Source organism: Sinocyclocheilus anshuiensis, unplaced genomic scaffold (assembly GCF_001515605.1).
Source record: "Sinocyclocheilus anshuiensis isolate Anshui unplaced genomic scaffold, SAMN03320099.WGS_v1.1 scaffold2394, whole genome shotgun sequence".
Lineage (NCBI taxonomy): Eukaryota > Metazoa > Chordata > Actinopteri > Cypriniformes > Cyprinidae > Sinocyclocheilus > Sinocyclocheilus anshuiensis.
The window spans coordinates 213,594-231,659 of record NW_015555876.1 but is presented as its reverse complement, the minus strand read 5'-3'; the positions used below and the strand labels follow the sequence as shown (position 1 = coordinate 231,659).

Genomic DNA, 18,066 nt, shown 5'->3' with positions numbered 1-18,066 from the left:
GGGAATCAAAGAGCCAATGGTGTCTTGAACGTTTGGAGGGAAAGTTTACGACTCTTTGTCTCCAGCAATGGTATTTTGCATATCTAACTGGATTGGATGTTGATATACAAACTATTAAAGATTCTTAGAACACTAACGTTGCATAGGTATCAACATATAATATAAACTCTCATTTAGATCATCAGAATACAAATTCATAGAGACCTAACACGGTATAAGTGAGGTGATATTAACTAGTGATCTATCATAAGCATGCATAAAACAGTATACAATACACAAAACCACATACAAGAACATAATAATCATCACAATGACCTGGGGATATGCATGATAGGAAGGTCATAGAAAAACTGTCTATGAATTAATGAAAGAAGACATTTGCTATAGCAGTATGTGTCTGTTTTAGAGAGAATTATGTAGGGGGTAGGGGAAGGTTCTCTCTACATACTTTTAGGTCATAAAGTTTATCTGGTCTGGCTGAGGTGTCCTGGTTGCCATGGTAACCAGGGGCCTGGAGGTTGTTCACAGACATTTAGGCCTGGGGTTTGGGTGAGGGGGTTTGTTGGATTATTCATTAAATATAATTAATAAATATGTGTCTGATTTGTCGAATAAATGAACTTTTCCACGACATTCTAATTTATTGAGATGCACCTGTATATTATCAGAAATATACGGAGCCACTTATATTATAAGAAATTAGAGCTGCACAATTAATCGTTGAAAGATTGTGATCTCGATCCAAACCCCAAACTCGATCCAGGCAATCTTATTCCTAAATGACCATGATTCATCTATGTCCATTAAACCTTTGACAAGATCACAGCGAACATTTTAATCTGTGATGGTGCAGCCAGTAGCCACATTTAAACACATGGACACTTTTTGTTCATTCCGAACTCATTGTCTACATGAATACTAAATAAAGTGATCTGATGATTGATTATGTCACAAGCTTCTAATCAGATTTAATCTTTTGACATGCGTTCACTGCGTGAATATACAGTTTCCTGCTGTTGTCGCATACAAACCATCCTCCTTTTCTTTGTTTTAAAAAGCAAACTTAATTTAATTTATGCATTTGGCAGACACTTTTATCCAAAGCGACTTACAATGCATTCAGGCTGTACATTTTTTACTAGTATGTGCCCTCGCCCCCGTGCGGCGGCCGGGAATTCTTTAGCTAAACGGCCCTAAACCGTTTCCCATTCATTCTCAATGGTAGTGCTAAACCACTACGGATGCGATATACTTTCGGCCGCTAGCGCTCCCGTGGCGCTCTTCTGTGTTTTGGCACCCCGGGAAATTTGAATTCGCAGAGGAAGAAGAAGAAGAAAACACACAGCGGCGATCGCCTCGGTTGTTTAATTCAACGCAGTCTCAAGCGTGTATTCAAGGTAAGATACTTTATGTGAGATCAGTTTACGTTTTGTTACCGTTAATGCTGAAATCACGAGTAAACTTTGTTCGTTTCCAAACTTTACCCTGTCGGGTTTTGTTTACTATAGTTCAGTAATCACTGTTCACAGGCTTGCAGTGCTTTTGACCGTCTTTTGGCGAAAAAAACGTGCCAAAAGTGTAAGCGCGGAAACATGGAAGTCAGAAGCATGCAGATCATATTTATTTTGCGTTAGCATGAAGCTGCAGTTTCACAATACATGAATTACACTTACGAATAACAGTAAAATGCTGCAAATAATTTTTTCTTGCGCTTGAAATGCAATTTACACCTTTACAAAGCTTCTCTTGTGCATGCAAATTTAATTTACGCTTACAGTCTTATGTACACTTCCACAAATATTACCCTGCGTATGCAAATCTTTTTGACGTCATTCTACCTTCATAAGTAGGTGGATTTCTTTGCACGCCAAATTATGAATGAACATGGCTGTAATTTACGTTTCTGTGTATTGTTTGTCATCATTAACACGTTATCTGTTGATTACAAGCTAAATTATGAATAGACGTAACCATTATTTTCATTTTTGTAATGAGATTACATGTATTCCACAGTTCAAAAATGTTTTCTGAGCATGGTTTTACTATAGTAACCATAGTTTAGCCATGGTATTTTAGTAGAATCACAACAATAAATTTACTATTGTTATTGTATTGGGCATTATATTTACAGTACAACCATCAAATTGTAAATGAATATCAATCTGCCAAGAACAGTAGGATTACTACAGTTTTACTATAGTAACATCATTGTATATATATATATATATATATGTGTGTGTGTGTGTGTGTGTGTGTATATGTATGTATGTATGTATGTATATATGTATATGTATGTATGTATATGTGTGCGTGTGTTTATGTGTCTGTAATAGAATTATTGCTTTTTGTAATATTGCTATGTTGTTGTTCTTGTAGAGAGCACTGTTTCTACACTGCTTGTGCCCTTGCTATCATCTTTTCCTGGAACCCAAGCAGATCCTCAGTCAGATACAGGTAAATATATCTGACACATTAACAACACCATACAAAAAAGGGTTTCTGCAGGTTTTAAAGTCTTAAAATGTCTTAATTTACCCTTACACAAATGAATGCCTTAAGAAAGTTTTAAATCAGAGCAGAAAGTCTTACATTTATAAAATGATGGCATTAAATGTTGGATGCAGCAAAAAGTGAAGGAATCTCTTCCTCTGTTTTGTCTTGTTTTCCAATACAAATATCAAATATATTTCAGTCAAGATATGTTTATTTCAGATGCAAATGTAAAATGAAGTATTGAAAAATGTAATAAAATTAAATGAGTTTACACTTAAAACAATAACAAATATTTGTCAATGAGTTATCAAAACTTACCTTTAAATTCAGGTGACTCTTTTGCCAAATGGCAGATATTAGTTATTGTTTTAATCACAAAATCACTTTAAACAAGACTTTGTATTTCATGTCATTTTGTATCTCCAGTAAATTTATCGTTATTTAAAAATCTTTATGCATTTTCACTGGAAAACAAGACAAAAATACAGAGGAAGAACATCACATTTTTGCAGCATGATCTGAACGTACAGAAAAATATACTGTATTTCCATATTCTAGTGTCTGGGAGCAGAGTGTTTCAGTGCATTTTTGTAAAATGAATAAAAAAATTATGAATATCTGTTGGAAGTTGTATTTTCAAACTCTGAAGTTAATAAAACTCATTGTGTTTCTCTCCAGACATTTACAGAACATATTTGTGTTTTTCCTCATTTGTTCCTCAAATTTGATTTACTTGGTCTTAAAAAGGTCTTAACTTTACCTTCATAAAACCTGCAGAAACCCTGTTTCCTTACACATTAAACTAAATATTCAACTTGTTGCAGACACCACTGGTACACTGCCTGTGCCCTCGCTGTCCTCATATCATGGTTCTCATGTGGAGCCTCAATCAGAATTTTCAAAATGCAGAAATTATTTAAATTTTTTCCCTCTGTATAGGAACTACATATATGCCACCGCCTTGCCTGCGACCCGTACTGGACCAGTGAAGACTGGTGGCAGGGTGTTTGTACTGGACCACAAACGTGGAGCCCATTGACAACTTGCTTAATAAACACCATGGGAAGAAGGACATCCTCAGGACTATGCAGCAATGGTCCACAATTCCTCTACTGATCCAAACAGCATGCTCCATTCGACCACAAAACTGCACATTTCACAGTATGACAAGCACCTGGCCAAACTGCTGAACACCAGTTCATCATTAAACAACTCCAGAGAAACGTCTTTAAAGCAGGTAGTAAAACAACCAGAGTGCCAGTGGTAACAATGAAGCCTGTGAATGTAAACCCACCAGCACCTGCTCTGACCACACTCCTAACTCATGAGACAATTGAGAGAATAGTATTATGGAGCGGCAGCAGCAACAGCAAACTGAGCAGGAGAAGAAGAAACAAACAAAGACTTGTCTTGCTTGTGGACAGCCAAAGATGGTTCCTCTATCCACTTTTTTTTTAATCAGGCCCTGTCAGGTACTTCTACTGTTCCACAGAGGTTTTTAATGCTTACGGTGATTAAGGACTAACAAATCCCAGAATGCCATTCCAAGACTTTATGGAAATTGAGTTCTTTAAGAGTGAATTTGAGGACACAAAGAAACTGGTGGAGGAGAGAGGACAGCAAAAACACAAAAGGCATAAAACTGAACACGTTGGTTGCTTGTGCAGATTGTGTAAAATGGAATTGAAGCAGGGTTCTAACAGTCCTCACATACACAGGCTTTCCTGGCGTAGCCGGGAAATATGTTCATTGCCCTGCTAAAGTCTTTTTCATTTACTAACCTCAGGGCATTCAGAAAGAGATGACCTGGAAAGATGGAAAGACAGAGATGGGTGGCAGAAAAAAAGAAATAAATTATATTCTTTTGCCCCTTAGTAATATTTAACTCATGTATATACTGTATATTTTGATTTGTTTCTTTTTCAGTGTGAGATTGTAATGTCTATATTTTGTCACAATTATATTTTTCTTTCTAATTTTGGATCGATATTTACTTATCTTAAAAAGTGCTTAAAGAATTTAATAAATATACAACTGAAAATTACAAATTGCTTCATGAATGCTGTGTTCCACTTCGTAGGACTAATATTTGACCGTTTCTATGGTTTTGGAAACACTTAATTGATCATTTATCTTAAGTGTGACAAATTATTCCACCACTCAATCAATTTTCATTCAGTACTTGAATATTTCTCAGTTTGAGTTAAATTTAAATGATCCTTATTTACATTTCAAAACCATTTAATAGAAACCATTCCTGTTTAATATAACCATTATTATATAATTATTCATGTTTTCATATAACCATGTAATGTATACTACTATTATTTTACTGTATTTATTTTAATAGTAATCATTTATTCATAATAATTTGCTTTGTTTTTCAAAAAGGCAAGACACAAATGACTTACTTTGCAGCTGTAATGTATTGTTTAATTTTAGAATTTTGTTTGAAAAGCACAAAGCTGTGTAAAATAATGGTTTAGACCTGTGTGAGTGGGATTCGAACCCCGGTCCAAATAAATGCATGAAAAAATATGATTGGCTGTGACATAATTTCCACTCTTTGGCCAGCTGTTGAAATACTTCAATTTCATTGGCTGTCAGTGAGTTACAACTATCCATGTTCATTGGGAATTGAACCCACAACCTTTCACACTGCTAACGCAATGCTCTACCACTGAGCCGATTAGGAGAGCTTTGTGCTGTGTTGCTCATATTAACCAAGCAATAAAAACACCCCTTCCCATGCTTAAAACAAGGTGTCTGCAGATGAGAGTCCGAAACAATCACTTGTGGGACAACGTTGTCCTGCACAACTTCACAGTCGATAAGTGGAAAGAGAATTTAAAATTTTGACACGGCAGTCATTTATTGTATTCTTTAATATAATATAACAACAACAGCTCATTCCATGCATCATACGATATGAAACAGTGTCACAAAGTTTTTCAACAACACTGTATAGCTTCTTTCTGTGTTAGAATTATTCAAATTTTCACAGAAGTACTGGGATAAATGTTTAGTTTGGGTATAAACACTGATATCTACAGTAACGATCAAAATAGAGCAAATCATCTTTTGAAACGAAGTTGACACTTCAAATTAAGATTGTGTAACTTACATTCTTAAAGTAGTAGGTAGCGACAAATGACTGTTAAACAAATGTATTTGTCATTGAATCATTAATTTGAGATTCATTAAAAAAATGCTGATTCAACCAGTAATGAAACAAGTTAAGCATATATATGTCATTTTTTCATTTATTCAGACCATTTTTTTTAAAATTAATTCAAGAATAAACATGTTAAATAGACTGCAGCCAGGGCTGGACTGGGACAAAAAATCAGCCCAGACATTTTTTGGTCTAGTCAGCCCACCACCTCTTATATATATATTTAAAAAAACATTTTGAGCAACATGACAATAGCAACTGATAATGTAGGAAACCATAGACAAATGTACACAGGGGCGGACTGGGGCTAAAAAGTGGCCCTGGACTTTCTGGCACAGAGCAGCCCACCACACCCGGTTCGCAACCCACCATACCAAAAACCCACCAGCTAACATATAACACAATTTAGAAATAAAAATGCTATCTATTTTTTTATTTTTATTATTGAAATTATTATTTCAAATAAATACTGTTCTTTAATTTTGCATTCATCAAATAAATATGAAAAAGCTGAAGTATCACAGTTTCCACAAAAATATTAAGTGAAAACAGTTTTCAGTAGGCCTATTGATAATAATGAAAACTATTAGTAATAGATTAACTGATCACAAATAATTACTGATAATAATTAGGCAGCAAAACAGCATATTAGAATGATTTCTGAAGGGACATGTGACACTGAAGATTAGCTAGGCTACATTTCTGTGTTGCAAAAATTAAATAATAACGAAAGTATTGGGATAAAAGCTTAGTCCGGATATAAACTCTGATGTTGCGGCAGCCGTGATCAAATTGAGTAAATGACGTTTGGAACTATGTTATGCTTCAAATATAGATTTTGTTACATTATGCCAGTAGGTGGCGACCAGTGACTTCATAATGAATTAATTTAAAGTAGCCTAATACATATTTTTAAATAGCCTCATTTATAACATTAAATAAAATATTTTGTAAGAAACTTTTGTCAGTAAATTAGCCTACATATTATTTTGTTTGGCTGTCTAATGTTTTGTTTTCAGAATCGGAAGAACCGTGATCTGATGACACAATTTATTTTTTCTCCCTTCTATAAAGCTTGACTCTGCGAAACACACAAGTATTCCAATGTACATGTACTGCACTGTACCTGTGCAAATGGCAATAAATTCAAATTCAATTCAATTCAATCTATATTCTAAAAATCAATTATCCAGAATCATAGCTTAAAAATACATAGTCTAATATATCTGGCATCTAACTAATGCTATTAGTAGGCCTACTGTTTCTAATATTAACAGAATATATTTTATCTGGAGCGTTTATGCTGGTATGTTGTGGAGCTTAGGAGATATTACTGAACCATTTCATGTAAATTTCTTCAATGTACTGAAAACAAATCTAGATTACTTTTATGCGGGCTTTTGCGGGCGGGAGCGGGACAAAACATGAATGTCGCGGGCGGGAGCGGGACCAGATAAGATATATTTCTGCGGGAGCGGGTGGGCGCGGGACAGAATCTTGCGGGAGCGGGACTGAAAAATCCGTCCCACGCAGGTCTCTACATGAATGTACATAATCAGTTGCATGAATGTACCAAAGCAAACTTGTTCAAAAGAATGAGAAACTGCTATTATAATATGCACAAGTGACTATGATGTGGAGGTTGAACAAGTAGTTTTGAGAATTTAATTTCTGATCTGAGAAATGCACCAAAGCGACATGAGTAAAAACTGTATAACATGACCTTTGGCCTATTTATAGGCCTATTCTAAAGCCATGATTGGTTGGTGTTAAGTAAAGCATTGAGTGTTTACGATTGTGAGGAGTTAGTGTAGTGTAGGTTTTTGCAAATGTTTCCTAGTTGGGCCCCACCTAATGTCCAATTAAATCTCAAATAAAACCCACATGGGCAATTGGCATGGGACCAACATGGAACCCGTGGACAAACCCACTTACAACCCATATTTAGATGGAACCCAGATGAGTTTTGCATATGTTTCCCTAGTTGGGCCCCAACAAAAACCCAGTGAATTCCTGCATAAAATTCACATGGGTATGTTGCATGGGGCCAACATGGAGCCCGTGGACAAACCCACTTAAAACCCAAATTTCAGCCCATGTAGTAACCTTGTAGTACCCACATAAAACCTAAAGCTGGGGCCAAGATGGGTCTTGCACGTGTTGCCCAGTTGGGGCCCACATGTTGGCAATTGTAATCCCACATGAAATCCAGGTGTACAATTGACATTGGGCCATTATGGAACCCACGGACAATCCCACTTTGGGCCCACTTTTTCAGCCCATGTCAAACCCACATGGGCCCCACATACAAATGTTGACTGGGAGCCTGGCTCTTCTTTGCTTATCATTGATGAAGGGCTTTTTTTCTAGCTTTGCAGATCTTCAGCCGTCCCTGGGAGCCTGTTTCATGCATTTCACCCCAGCTGTTGTTTGCCATTCTTTTTGTAGGTCACTTGATGTTATTCTACGGTTGTTGAGTGACATTTGAATGAGTTAGCGATCATCCCCACAGCGGAGAGTCGTTTTCGCTCTCTGCCTGTCTGTAGCTTTTTTGTCTCCAATGTCTGCAGCTTGACCTGGTTCTTATGAACCACTGTACATTTTAAGGATGGAAGCAACCTGATGCTCATTGTATCCCTCTGCCAGTAAAGCCAGAATGGAACCCTTATTTTCCTCACTCAAAACTTTTATTTTTCAACTATTTTGGCATGGTCAATTGTTATTGAAAATGGAAGAAGGATGGCAGCGCGTTCACACGCTGCGGCTTCTCTCTCTCCCGACAGAAAGGTGTTTTTGTGTTTTTTGTCTTGTGAGTCGCATTGTTTTTGTACGTATTCGTCGCGTCTATCTGTCTCTAAGCGCGCATACAGTCGTGAGTTTCTGCTCGATGACGGCAGAACCACATTTTTAGAGTTAAACTCTGCGCACGCCGAAGAGCTGCGGGATCTCGGTCTGCTCCGGAGGCCCACACCATCACCGACCCACACTACTGCATCTCGCCCACAGCGGAGGCGCCACAAGCGGTGTGAGAGGAAGCAGAAGAGGGGTAAGAGGGCAGAAGACTGTTGTGTTTTTGTGTTCACGGAAACATGGCTCAACAACAGCTTTCCGGACTGCGCTATTCATCTCGATCAGCTGACATGCTCTGAACTCTGACCCTCTGATGGACTCTCCCACTCCCCCCTCCCAAATACACACACACACTGTCACTTTAATCAGTCTGAATAAGCTCTTTTGCACTACAATCATTATATCTGCACTGTTGTTTACTTCACTGGCTTGCACTCTATCTGCCATGCGCCTTGTGCTGCTTTATATATTTTTTTACATTTTACCTTATTTGTATAATTGTATAGTTGTATTTTATATTTAAATCTGTATCTATATGTATTTATGTTCTACTGTTAGTGTTATCTGTATGCACCAAGGGTCTGAGAGTAACGCAATTTCAATTCGCTGTGTGTATGTGCTGTACATGTGGAAGAATTGACAATAAAGCAGACTTGACTTGACTTATTATTTGATTACAATTAATTTTGAGGTACTAATAGCACTGTTTTTGCCATCCAGTTGGTCCTATTGCAAGAGGATAGTGATAACCACAGCAATGGTTAAGATTTGGTTGAGATGATCACCTAATCAGTACTTCATTAAGCAGAATGAGTTGTGCCTGTGTTGGAATTCAACAGACACTGGAATGGAATGGCTGCCATATATGAAGAGATGCTGATTTAAGAAAAAAATGGGAGTAATCTCTTAATTTTTTACAGAGCTGTATATTGTTCATGTCCTGATTTGCTTCTTCATGTGGTCAGAAATAAAAACTACAGAATCCAAGCTTAGATGTTTAAGCCTTTTCGCATATTAGCAAATTTTTCATACTTGTCATTGAAGTTAATTTATTTACAGTATCAAATACAATTTCCTTAATGTGACTTTCTTCTGTGGAACAAACATTTTTTAATTTTTTTTGTGAAGCTCTTTTTTTCATTAAATGATAGATCATTCAACTCACTGGTTTAAAGTGTAGTCACAGTTTCACACAAATTTGCCATGGTAACCAACAAAATGCTGCTTTATTTGAAAGCTTTGTTTGTTTTACAGTATCAAATACATTTACCTTAATGTGGCTTTCTTCTGTGGAAAAAACATTTTAGATTTTTCTTTTGTGAAGCTCTTTTCCATTAAATGATAGCTCATTCAACTCACTGGCTTAAAGTGTAGTCACAGTTTCACACGAATTTGCCATGGTAACCAACAAAATGCTGCTTTGTTTGAAAGTGGCAACTGTGTGAGTGGTGTTTCATGCATTACTATATTACAGTGGACAATGGACCCTTTTTGCCTGCGAAATTTCACTGAAATGTTGCTAATGTGACCACACCTTTACTGTAATATAGCACAAGGGTTTTATGCTTTACTTCACTTTTAATAAAACTTTTTTTTTTGTCATTTTATATGTTTTTGTCATTTTAGTTAGTGAGTAAATAATGTCAGAATTGTATTTTTGTGTGTGTGTGCTTGAATATATGGGTCAGGGTTAGGGTTATGAGGATACAAATGTGCATAATGACATAGGTATTACAACGTAAACATGGTGTATGGCTTAAAAACATACTAAACAGTATTTTTTGAAATTCAAAAAATGCCAGTAGTTTTCTGTGAGGGTAGGGTTTGGGGATAGAAAATACATTTTGTAGAGTATAAAACCATTACACCTATGGAGAGTCCCCGTAAACCACATATACAAGTATATTTGTGTGTGTGTGTGTGTGTGTGTGTGTGTGTGTGTACGACTCCTTGAAGTATGAAATGTTAAATATGCAAAGAGTTTTCTGGGCAAATGTTAATAGGTCATTCATTCAGTAATGTCACAGCACGTATTACCCAATGCCCCTGAGTGTGAAATAAGATGGCTGCAGGGCAGCTAGGAATTTTTAAGGCTGATGCTACACACGGCAACTTTTTGAGCAATTTTGCTGGGCAACTTTTTTTTTAGCAATGTTGATTGGGCATTTTCCCACTGAGAATGGGTAACAAATTTCTATCTGGAAACTGGTCGTAGGCCCTGTGTCTCACCTGCTTGCCCGCTGACGGCAACATTGCTTAAAAAGTTGCCCTGTGTATCATCAGCCTAAGAGTCTCTTTTATGAGAGAAAAGAATGCCACAAAAAGAATAAATTAAAATGAAATCACATTACCCCCTGAGAAGTTTAAAAAGATGCGGTATTACAATTATAACAGGAATCAAATGTTTATTAACAGATTAGCAATGATACTCTGTATATATCCCTGAATGCCATGCAGACAGGAACATTTTGAAAAAAATGTCTACTTGCCTCTGATTATATACACATATAAATTTTTAGATTGCACTTGAAGGTACACGCATGACTTGAGATGTGAGCTGGTTCTGTTGAAAGGCTGTTGAATAGAGATTATGATGTATTGTCTGCCATGGCAGCTTTGAAGTTGCATTCTTGAGAATAATGAGACATGACTCACCATTTCGGCTCTTCTCTGCTTCAGGCATGTCAATGCAGGAGACAGAAAAGTTACAGCTATTCAGGCTGGAGGGTGGAATCAGTTGACGTGTTAAAAAGGTACACGCACACAAGAACACACTTTGTATTCTGTAAAACTAAAAACATCAAGGTATAACAAAGAAAACATGCAACAAGTCAGATATACACTTTTTTTCCCTTTTTTGTGGTGCTCAACATTATTACCTCAGCTGAAATAAACCATCGATTTTACATTAGCACTGACGCCAAATTAAAAATCCATGCCTACTAGGCTTGTTATTCAATCAGCTCACAGTACCAGTGAGGCTATTTAGCACATTAACCATTTTAAATTGCTCTAGGATACCTTGCGTAAATACTGAATGCTGAGAAGGGGTGTTTGATCATTGCTTAGTTTTCATTGCTAGTCACATACCCAGTTTTCTGTGCTTCACTGGTTTCCTGTTGTAGACATAGCCTCAGGTAAGGTAGACTGACACCTGGGTTTTCTCTGTAAGACCATGCTTTTTCAAGGGAACGGCACTCTTTTTCTCTGCTTAGGGGGCTAAACATTTATAAAGCTTTTTATTGAGTGCAGACTCTTCAATCACAATAGAGAATCACATAATAGCACAGCTTATGTTGGGTTCATGGTACTTGTATTTTGTAGGCCAAGTGGATTCTACATAACAATACAACGTTGTTTGGAGTCTTTTTGGCACATTTTCAGTGAACCTTGTTCTTGCCATACACTAATGTGAATAATTATTGTGGTTTTATTAAATTGTAATACTTCCATAAAATATCTTTCAGAGAGAAATTATTCAGAAGTTTAAATAATGAATCACATTAATGTGATATAATCATTATTCAAGGTAAAAATGGTGTAACTATACATCAGAAGCAAATGTGAACCACAAGAAATCAGTATTTTGATTAATTACAATGAATTCTGATGTTGATATGCACCATCATTAAATTTAGGACAGTACTGGAACATTTTTGAACAAAATATGTCTATTGTAGTCAAACATCCCACTTGCTCTCATAAAGGCTTTTTATGCTCCAGTGCTTTCCTTTACATTATTTAAACCACTCAGAGGGGCCCTCTTGTCACGGGTGTCTACTGCGTAGGAGCAAGGAGCACGGAGACGAAGGAGATATTTCTTCACAATCTTTAATGATCCAAAAGGGGTAACACAGGACTGGCAAGAACACACACGTAGCACCATTCATGGACATGAAGGCATTTAACACCGGACAAGGAAACATGGGGCAGACTACACTTTAAATACAGAACTAAACGAGGGTAATTGACGAGACACCTGAATCAAATTAACACAATCAAACAAGGGAGAAACTGGGTCACGGGGAGCACATGGGAGAAAACACACACAGACAGTCCAGGGGTGTGACAGTTCGCCCCACTCCCAGAAGGCATGTCCTCGAGCCGCAGGAGCAACAAAGGGAGGGACGGGTGGGAACTTAGGAGGAGGCTCGGGTGGAGGACGGACACCCGGGAGGAGGACGACAAACAGAGTCCAGGGCGGACCAGATGGAGGGAGAAGCCAGGGAGGAGACAGGAGGAGCCAGGGCGGACCAGACGGAGGGAGGAGCCAGGAGGGACTTGGAGCAGGCGGGACCCAGGCCACAGCCATGAAGGCTGTGACCGACGGTGGCGGAGCAGGTGGAGGAGCCTGAGGCACAGATGGAGAGCCGGTGAGCCAGAGCGACGGGGAGGATCCAGAGGGCCAAGGCGGAAGCGGGGATTCGGAAGGCTGCGCTGGAGCCGGAGCGACAGGGGACCGAGGAGGAGCCAGAGGGTCGGAGGGACGAGGCACATCCGGAGGCGTGGAGTCCTGAGGCAATGGATGGTCGACGACAGACCAAGGCGGAGCCGGAGGGACGAGGCACATCCGGAGGCGTGGAGTCCTGAGGCAATGGATGGTCGACGACAGACCAAGGCGGAGCCGGAGGGACGAGGGAGCCCAGCGGAGCCAGTGGACTGCCAGGCCACGGGGGAGAGGAGGGAGCTAGGAAATTCTCTGATTCTCCAGCCACACCGACGATGGAGACCGGCAGACCCGCGGTGCTCGCACCGAACAGATGGTGGGCTGAGGGTGAGCAGAGGGGCTGCCAGATGACAGCGGGGGAGGAGGCAGGAGCAGGAGGGTGGGCATTTTTGAGCCTCTGGGCTTGCAGGGCTGCAATCAGGAACAAAAACCCTCCCTGGGCCGAACTTGGGAATGGAAGCCCTCACTGAATTGGGCTCAGGGACACGAGCCCTCTCGGGGCTGGACTCGGGAATGGGAGCCCTCTCTGGGCCAAACTCAGGAACAGGAGCCCTCTCTGGGCTATTTTCAGGAACAGGAGCCCTCTCTGGGCTAAACTCGGGAACAGAAGCCCTCTCTGGGCCTAATTCGGGAACAAGAGCCCTCTCTGGGCCGATCTTGGGAACAGAACCCCTCTCTGAAGGAGTAGCCTGACGGAGCCGGAGGGACGAGGTGCAGCCGGAGGAGTGGAGTCCCGAGGCGATGGATGGTTGACGACAGACCAAGGTGGAGCCGGAGGGACGAGGGAGCCCAGCGGAGCCAGTGGACTGCCGGGCCACGGCGGAGAAGAGGGAGCTAGGAGCCATGGTGGAGCCGCTGGGTTGACGGGCCGAGGCAGAGTCTGGGACTCCGAGGCTGGAGGCGGAGGCGAGGGATTCTCCTTCCATGCCGACTATGGAGACTGGCAGACCCACGGTGCTTGCACCGAACAGATGGTGGGCTGAGGGTGAGCAGAGGGGTTGCCAGACGACAGCGGTGGAGGAGGCAGGAGCGGGAGGGTGGGTGGGCATTTCTGAGCCTCCGGGCTCTCAGGGCTGGTTTGCACTGCTCACACAGACCAAATCGCGACTCCTCGCACTGGGAGCACGTCAGACAGGGGAATGACAGGGCTGACAGACAGTTCAGGGCAGACTGGTAAGTCCGAGGAAGGTGGGAGGAGAATGGACATGTCCGCATATATATCTGCCTCCCAGTCTATTAAGTCCCCTTCAAAGTCCAGCAGTCCCAGATACACAATAAGCTCACCCTCAGCCATGGTGCAGTGGGCGGAGCTCCTCTCCGCGCTGTCCACGGCTTTTTCCCTCGTGGCAGGCATTGTAGCCGGCTCTCGCACATGGTCTGACGTCACTAGCAGCTTCGGCTCCGCGGCGATCCTCAGCTCTGTCGCTCTGTGTGGCGATGGCTCTTCAGTTGCGGCGGGCTCGGGCTCTCCATCATTGGTGGGCTCGGGCTTGCGCTCCGCGCAGCGGGGTGATGGGGGGCTGGGCTCTGGGTCTGGCTGTGCTCTGGATCAGGACCGGACGCTCTCCAGACAGCGTCCGGTCAAGTTCAGTCCAGTGGTGTCTGGGAGGTCAACTGGGCAATGGTAGTTTGCCCTGATCCAGAACAGTGAGTTCAGCGCAGCATTGTCGAACGCCATTAAAACGGCGAGCTGGCTGAACTCAACAGCATACTCCAAGATGGGAAGGTCCTTACGGGCTAGGGCAGTGAATTTAGCGGTGAGGGGATCCATAGGGGGAAAAAACAAAACTCTGTACAAAACACGGAAAACAAACGGAGGGGAACACGCAATATACTTCTTTTGTAGTTCCAATGTTCTGTCACGGGTGTCTGCTGTGCAGGAGTGAAGGACGAGGAGATGCAGGCGATATTTCTTCACAATCTTTAATGATCCAAAAGGGGTAACACAGGACTGGCAGGAACACACACGTAGCACCATTCATGGACATGAAAACATTTAACACCGGACAAGGAAACATGGGGCAGACTACACTTTAAATACAGAACTAAACGAGGGTAATTGCCGAGACACACCTGAATCAAATGAACACAATCAAACAAGGGAGAAAACACACACAGACAGTCCAGGGGCGTGACACCTCTAGGCCCTCAGAGAGGGCCTAAACTATTGTAAAAACAATATTTACAATTTTTAAATATATTTTTTTAAATGACAAATTTTAAATATTATTTTAATAAAAAGTCATAATTTCTATTTTTATTTAAGCAATTCATAATTTGACAATCACCATCTAAATAAAATAAATACAATTTCTGTGGAAATAATCTCTTAAAATCAGTGAAATCGTTACACGAACAACGCCCATTTTCTCTATATTAGAATGTTTCCGCCTAGAGTTTGCAGCTCTGTGATTGGGGGTCCAACTATGAAATTTCAGAGGGCCAAGCAATAGTAAACCAATGGAAGCGTAATTTTAAATGACAGAAAAATTGACCAATCATATCCTTCCTCTAAATGGGCGGGCCATGTTGTCACTAACTTTATGACAAGTTCCGTCGAAAAAAAATAAAAATACACTGATAAAATAACTAGCTATTATTCATGTCACGATGGAAGACGCAAATAACGTAAGTGAAGTAATTTAGTAGGCCGCTGTACCAATAATAATATTATTTATAATAAACACTACTTCTTTGTCATGAAGTGTCTGCCGCTAATTTGTTTTGCTGTGAGTGCTGTCATGATGTGCTGGCTTACATTAAACACACATTACATGTGTTGGTTTTGTGCACAGTTTTGTGTGATGATGCATTTGTAATGAGGATTTTCATTTGACTTAAATTTAGCTATGTATTATTTTGATGATATCAGTCACTCTCGCTGTGATGCATTTCTGAAAGGCGGTCGCACACTGGACAAGTCAGCCGCCTTTCCACTATCTCCGACAAGCAACAAACCGGAAGTCATTCATTTCCAATGGAGAGTAGTGCGGGAGCTGCGTGGAGTTCCGATCAAATGCGGAAAATTTGTATCCGATTTGAGCTTCGGATGCGTTAAAATATTTGAACTTCTGCAGCTAGACCATGTGCGACCACCCGACTGGATGCGATTTATTCTAATTCAAAATTACCTATATTTTTCCACTTTAACGTTATTCTGTAAACACTATTTCTGTAAAATTGGCGCTTTAGAATAATTATGGCAGAAATAATGATTTTATAATTATTAAATCATTATGTACGTTGATTAGCCTCATAAAACCTACTGTGTTTTTATTTGGGAGGTAATTTGTTTTGTGTGGATATATTCATACATTCATTATATTCATTAAAAGCGTTCATTTTACCATGGTGAATAAGCCGAGGGTGACGGTTGCTTCACGACCAGTTTGAAAGTTCTGTGCGACTGCCGCTAGGGGGAGAAATGCGACAATCGTATCCTAATGTCAGAGACAGTGGAAAGGCGGCTGAAGCGCTGCGCCTACGGCAACTCACGTATCGCACACCGGACGCTCGCATTCAGTTCAAGATGACAGTCCAAAACCTTTAATCTAATCACCAAACAGTCAAAGGTTCAATGAGTGTCAATGAGTTTGAAGTTTGGTGATTGAAAAAAAAAAGAGCAAACGGAATGAGAAAGTGTGATCTATTGCAGTCTATATGAAACACTTTATTAGAGCCACAAAAAGACAAACATTTAGCTGAAGACTGCACAATGCACAATCTTCCATCTTAGGGTGAAGTCATTATGTATGTTAACAATAATTTGACTTTTAGATGACTTTTAGAAGAAGACACCGTAAGCTAGGCTGATAGTTTGCTTTTTCCCCTGACGAGGGTAGGGGGAGAGGGCCTAGGTTCAAGAGTCACGGTTCGCTACTGAAACCACTTATATAGCTAAATGCTTAACATAACACAATAAAAATTAATTAGTCATGCATTCATGTTGGTGTTTTGAATGATTTTATTTGTATATTTTCTGTTTTCTTTTTAATATTTTAATTTTGTTGTGTTTTGTCATTTTTATATATCATTTATATAGTTATAGTTGTGTTTATATATATCTATATATAGGACTGTAAAAAGATGGACTAATGAAGCAGAGCGGGATTTACAAGCCTGCTTCGACCTTACTGATTGGAGCGTTTTTGAAGCCGCTGACACCGATCTGGATGAGCTCACAGAGACTGTAACATCATATATCAGTTTCTGTGAAGACGTGCATTCCAGCCAGGACTCATTTAATATACAACAATGACAAACCATGGTTCACTGCAAAACTCATACAGCTCCGTCAGGCTAAAGAAGATGCTCGGAGGAATGGGGACAGATTCTTGTATAAACAGGCCAAATACACACTGGAAAAGGAGATCAGAGTGGCAAAGAGGAATTATTCTGGAAAGCTAAGGAACCAATTAACACTCTTCCAGTGACCCTGCTTACATTTACATTTAGTCATTTAGCAGACACTTTTATCCAAAGCGACTTACAAATGAGGACAATAAAAGCAGTCAAAACTAACAAAAGAGCAACAATATATACGTGCAAATGACAAGTCTCGGTTAGCCTAACGCAGTACACGTAGCAAGGTGTATATATATATATATATATTATACACACACATATACACACACACACAAAGAAAAACAAGTATCTGTTAGACAAGCTGAGATGCGAGCAGCTATCGTCGGATCATCAGGATGGAATGAGAGGTAGAGTTGAGTGTCATTAGCATAGCAGTGATATGAAAAGCCATGTTTCTGAATGACAGAACCTAGTGATGCCATATAGACAGAGAAGAGAAGTGGTCCAAGAACTGAGCCCTGAGGCACCCCAGTAGTTAGATGTTGCGACTTGGACACCTCAATTCTCCAAGATACCTTGAAGGACCTGTCTGAGAGGTAAGACTCAAACCACTGGCGTGCGGTTCCTGAGATGCCATTTCAGTGTGGAAAGGTCTGAAAAACATCACCAATTACAAGACACCATGCCCCAGCACTGTGGAGTATCAACAACTGGCAGACAATCTGAATGAGTTCTATTGCAGGTTTGAAAAAAACACCATTCACACCTCCGGCAACCCCCCTCTCCCACTCCAGCA

General features: G+C 40.2%; 1 long non-coding RNA gene across 1 annotated transcript; it reads left to right on the top strand.

Annotated features, from left to right (window-relative positions):
* Positions 1-1,233: 1,233 nt before the first annotated feature.
* LOC107675677 (uncharacterized) lies at positions 1,234-4,388 on the top strand. The gene is made up of 3 exons (XR_001632624.1): positions 1,234-1,397; positions 2,377-2,454; positions 3,433-4,388. It is a non-coding gene; the product is annotated as an uncharacterized LOC107675677 (long non-coding RNA).
* The last annotated feature ends 13,678 nt before the right edge of the window (positions 4,389-18,066 follow it).